A 5,971-nucleotide genomic window follows, 5' to 3' on the forward strand; every position below is an offset into this window, starting at 1 on the left:
GTGTGAAGATACGAGCATAATAAAGATCACTAGCATTAGCATGCTAACACAACAATGTTTTGGTTTCATACTGGTGCTCAAGGGCGACATCTGCTGGATCAAAAAATCACATATAAACCTTTAAGGTCTCGGTCTCGTCTTGGAATCAAAACCATTTTTACTCCTTCTTGTCTCGGCCTCAGACCGGGCAGACTCCAGATTTAAAAATCAAGACCACCACTGATCAGATTTTTTTCCACGTCATCACTGAGATTAGAAGGAAAATGCCTCTTTCTAAAAGAACAAATAACTTTAATTCATTCATAATGTGATTTCTATCCCATCGGTTATGTCCACAACTTTCCCAGTGTTACGGTCTAAATGAGTCACACAAGATGATGATTTTTCAGAGATATTTATGGCCTTGGTCTTGACTCGATCTCGATCCCTAAATGTCTTGGTCTTGGTCTTGGTCTTGGTCTTGGTCTCGGTTAGTGTGGTCTTGACTGCAACTCTACTGTAAACATTTGTCATCACTGATGAACCCCCACAAAGAGGATTTGTTTTGTTTTTAAAATGAGACGTTCATCACGTTACAAAGAGTGTGCGCTCTAAGAGGAGTGCATGAAATAATCTGCATGCATTTCTCAGCACAACACCTGCAGCGAGTCCCTCAAGCAGGACCAATCAAATCAAGATGAATAAAAACAAGTAGAGAAATAAAGAATTGTTTTTTAAAATGTCTAAATGTGATTTGAATATTGAAATGATGGATAATAATAACAGTAATCCACTCACTTATTTTAATGGCTGACTTCCATCTAAACACACATCAGAGAAAATCAGATAATGGACCATTTTCTGTGTCCTGTTTTTTTAATAATAAAAACACGAATGAGAAAATGTATACTTTTCCATTTTCATATTCAGGAGGTCAATTTAATTTTACACAAATTACATAATAAAAACAGCATGCACACAATTACCTGTCATGACAAAAGAAGTAGATAACCTGAACCTTTATTTAGAGGGTGCTGACTGTAATGTGACGAGCTGCATCGTTTCAATCACAGTAATTGTTACCAAACCGATCGTCCAACCTGTAAGAGGGCGACTCATAGAACTGGAGTTACATCCAGTAACCAATCACAGCCCCCGTAGGAGAGTTTGCAGCTGCAGACTACAGTGGGCTGTTTCGTTACTGACGATGCATTTCTGATTGTTGTCAACAGTAACCAGCGGCTGATATGTGTGACACAGACAGGGTGAGATGATCCAAACGGAGCATGCAACAGAGACGCTGCAGGATCTTAATCAATTTGTGTTTTTTCTACGGTAGTTAAGGCAGCGTGTTGTTATCTATAAAGAGCTTTTCATCTTAAAGCAGCAGGAATCTATGGTGCAACTGACTTTAAAAAACCTTGTTCAGAGTGGGCTGCTGTGGCTCGGTGGTAGAGCACCAGGGAGCACAACATTGTCCAGCAGGAAGGTCTAACAAGGTTAAAGGTCAGGGTGCTTTCTGATTTACAAACTCTTCTTTCTGTAAAACCAGCTTGGTAGCTCTTTGGCTCAAGAAGCAGACTACAGCATCAAGCATCATGAAGAGGAAAGACACTACAAGACAAAGCTTACTTTGTTGTACGCAGATTAACGTTATCAAAAGACATATGACGTTTATGTAGAAGTTTGAATCATCAATTAAAATCATATTCTATGTTTAACACACTATTTTGTTTTGGGCTTCTTTTGGATGTGGATTTTAAAGGAGCAGTATGTAACTCTGACACCTAGTGTTTAAAATGGGTACTGCAGTCTAAATTCTAAACATTGTAGAGAGCTGTCTCCCCCCCCCTCCTCCTCTCTAAAGTCGATGCTCACACAGGTCACCATGTGGTGGACTCTGAAGCTTCAGTGTTTATCCAGCTCTGCATGGGTCTGTAAACCTTTCTGTGTTCTAACCTCTCTCCATTTTTCAAAAGCATCTCCAATATTGATCCTAGTTTGAGCACGTTTCTGCTCGTGGAGCTTATTAGAAACATGCAGAGGCTTTTTAGGTCGGGTACAATCACTTCTATCTGCACCACTTCTCTTGCCCGCTTCCATCGCTGCAACACCTGTTGGTTTGACCTGATAACTGCTCTCATATCTGGCAAACCGAGGGGCGTCCAAAACGGCCGTGTATGGGTGCCTTAAAACTGCCTACCTTCTCTGGTCCAAACAAATCCAGAGCATTCAGGACCAGAATCTAAAGTTAGAAGGAGGACATACTGGCTGCTGCATTGTTGTCAGAGGAGCCAGCACTTCAGCATAGCATGTTTCCTTAATGTCTGATCATATAGTAAGATACCATTATCATTTCAATCACTACACATCTCACTGGTTGGACTTTTAAAATATGTAAGAGTGAGTTACAACAAATGCCCTAATTATTAGGAGATTATGAAGCCCGTCATTTTCTGCTCTGCCGTTTGAACAGATCTTCAACATAAAGCTCCAGTCTCTCATTAGCATACAGTCGACCCTCTGTATGACTGTTGGTGCTGTCTAATCTCTGAAGGAATTACATGAAAAAAAAGCCTGTTCCCCCCCGCAGTTTGAAAAGTGTCAAGAAGAACGTTCACTTGGTTTTAATCCTGTAAGACATTTCTTTTGAACAGGCAATGCAGTCTGCTCAGCTAAAATTAAGATTAACTCTTTCAAACTGGTGTAATGATCACTTCCCCAAACAACACATTCCCCATGTGATAAAGACTGTGACATGTGGCTGGAATGTAATGCTGAATGTAAAGTCATCTTTCTAATGACCTGTGTAGAAGTTTGTGAATGAATCACTGCATGAATATGTTTGCTCAGTATTGTGGTAGTCTTTAAAGGCATCATAATAAACACAGCATGTCTGGATGAAAATGCATGAATGGGTACTTCCCAATTTACTAACAATAAGAAGTGACAAGGAGGCTTATTTTTCTATAATGAACGGTCTTCGTTGGCGTTCTGGTAGTTATAGAATATGATCATAACAAGATATAAATGATGACAAAGAAAGAGCCTATCCTTCCAATATGCATGTTCATAAGAAACAGGTAAGAGTTGAATAAGTTGAGTTCATGGACGTGTTACCATATGGTCCATTCATCATATATACCGCCTTTCCCGCTCTGGGTTGCGTGGGGCTGGAGCTGATCCCCGCTGTCATTGGGCGAGAGGAGGGGTACGTACACCCTGGACTGGACACCAGTCAATCACAGGGCTGACATATATACATATACATAAACAAACATTACATGGTAAATGGACTTGAGCTTGTATATTTCTTTTCTAGTCTCCTGACTACTCAAAGCGATTTCACACCGCAACACTTACATACACTGATGGTAGAGGCTGCTGAGTAAAGAGTCCATCAGTATTAACTCATCCATTCATACACATTCACACACTGATGGTAGAGGCTGCTGAGTAAAGAGTCCATCAGTATTAACTAATCCATTCATACACATTCACACACTGATGGTAGAGGCTGCTGTGTAAAGAGTCCATCAGCATTAACTCATCCATTCATACACATTCAGACACTGCCGACGATGCAGCGGGAGCAACTTGGGGTTAAGTGTCTTGCACAGGGACACATCGGACATGCTGCTGCAGGAGCTAGGGATCAAACCCCCAACCCTTCCGGTTGAGAGACAACTACTCTACCACTGAGCCACAGCTCAGAGCTGTGTATGTGGTTAGACGCATTCACCACAAACTGATGCGCATACAAAAGGTAGACGCAAACAGTTTTGATTTGTTCCTTGGTTACAGGACACTCTGTTGATGACAAACCCTGAGCACATCTCGCTGGTCTGAGCTGCATTTGAAATAAGCCAACCATGTGCGCACATCAGGCCGAAGATGCCCTGCCCCTCCTCCAGAGTCTTTGGAGATGGGAGCTGAGGGCCCTTCACGACAGATGCTCTCTGCAGACATGTTGCTCCTGTTTGCATCACTCTCCCACTTGTCCCTGAGAAACTGAATTAAGTGGAAACGGTTAAGAGAAAAAGATATTATTTGTTTCTGATGGATATTGCCTCATATCAAAGGCCAGAGCTGATGCCCGGAGAGCCGCTGCATGCAGAGCGAGGCGAGTGGGTGGAAGTTAAAAAAATTGGCTTGGATCGACATTAAAGATACAGACCTCTCTGGCCTATTCAACAAAGTAAGCTCTTTGCAGATTATACAGTCATTATTAAACATTTGAAAACTTTAAGATCCTGCTGTAGACAATAGATTATGAGTCTGTATAATAAAACAAACAAAAGGCAACAGAAATGAACAATTCACATGTTGCTGTTTAAGGATGATGTGTTTTGTGGGCGGAGCAAAACTGGTAGCAGAAAGTAAATTGGCAGCATCTTACAGTCACTTACAGTCATCAGAACGTTCTGGACCAGCTTTCCCCAATTATTGTAATTGTTTGGCTGCAGAAGACACATCGCCTCAAAGTGACAAAACGACCCTTAACAACGGGGGGACTCGTACTTCCTGTGGGGTCAGAGGGTGAAGGATCCAACTAAATGGCCAAAGTTACAGCATTCGGACATTGGAAGAAAATCCTGAAGAAAAAAAAAGGTCCTAACTCTTGATGCATACAGTTTTATTCTATTTATTCATTGAGTACTGAGATCTGTCTGAAGGTCTTTGTGTATGAAGGATCAAAATACTGTGCAAACGCATCATGACCAAGGGAAAGAGAATCATTCAAATACAACATTTAAAAACCACCAAAACAAGGCGCAGACGGCCCAGCCAAGGTTCAAGACCGACCTGTGGCTCCCCCTCTCTCTCTCCCCTGTTTCCTACTCTATCAACTGTCCGTTCAATAAGCCCCCCACCACAAATAAAAAAAATAAAATCACTTAATCAATAAGTAACAATCAGAGAGAAGATCAAATATGAAAATATGTTAAAAAATAGATATAAATAAAATAAAAAATAAAAAAAAGATCCAAAAGAATTACATAAATATGACATTTGGTTAAAATAAGACCTTGAAATACAAAATATATAGACCCTCCGCAGCAGATACGCAGGGCTTCTATTTGTGCTGGAGCACGGCGCATCAATTTAGAAAAGAATAGAACAAGCGGGACAGGAAGTCAGACACCGAAACAACATTAAAACATCCGGGTTATTTTCAAAATATAACAATCGGAACTATGTCCTTATGTGTGTTTGTTTATGTGTTTTAAATGGTTTTATACAACATACACTGTACTATTATCTCGCGCTGTCGCGAGTGAATCTGTCAAATGACAACAGGAATTCCTTTGTCTCGGCACTCCAGCCGTCCGACTGTGCTCTCTGTGCTGCCCAATGAGAACGCAGCTGGTGGGTACGGAACCACGGACCAGTGCGGACACGTAATGCACACATCTCTGGTTGAAGTTCTGGGTCTTACTGTCCCACCGGACTCAGATTCACCTGCAGGTCTTGTCTTACTGAAATGGATTCTGTTCAACAATCCACCTCAGAACGTCCTCCCGAGGATTCAGGCTCACAGCTTGCTCTGTCAGTGTCAAGTCACAGCTCACGCCCCCCCCCCCCCCCCCCCCCCAACCGTACATGATTGATGGTTGTGACGTCATGGTAAGATCTACTTCATATAGATCTAATCGTCTGAAATGACCTCCCGTTCTAGTAGTTCATTTAGAGACAGAGGAAACAGAGGAGACACTCTCCACCAGCCGCAGCTGCTAATAATTTAAAATAATGAAATTCAACAACAAACTAAACGTCCTTGAATCCAAAATATCACCTTCCAGACTCATGCATAAGAAGGAGGTTATTCTGATGCCTGTCACCCATCACTGTATTATGAAAAGCACATAATCCCCGCAATAGAGCACAGAGAGACTCCCGTCAGACGGGGATTCAAACCAGGAACCTCCACACAGAGAGGCTCCCGTCAGACGGGGATTCAAACCAGGAACCTCCACATAGAGAGGCTCCC

At 41.9% G+C, this 5,971-nt stretch overlaps 1 protein-coding gene across 1 annotated transcript in view; it reads left to right on the forward strand.

The window, feature by feature from the left end:
- The window catches only part of LOC132978590 (neuropilin and tolloid-like protein 1), a 609,128-nt gene extending 606,770 nt beyond the window's left edge, over positions 1 to 2,358 (forward strand). The window contains exon 11 of the transcript XR_009673951.1: positions 2,034 to 2,358. The gene's annotated coding sequence lies outside the window, so the exon portion shown is untranslated. The remainder of the gene's footprint in view (positions 1 to 2,033) is intronic.
- Positions 2,359 to 5,971: the final 3,613 nt, after the last annotated feature.

The sequence above is a fragment of the Labrus mixtus genome, chromosome 8 (genome assembly GCF_963584025.1).
Source record: "Labrus mixtus chromosome 8, fLabMix1.1, whole genome shotgun sequence".
NCBI classification, from domain to species: domain Eukaryota; kingdom Metazoa; phylum Chordata; class Actinopteri; order Labriformes; family Labridae; genus Labrus; species Labrus mixtus.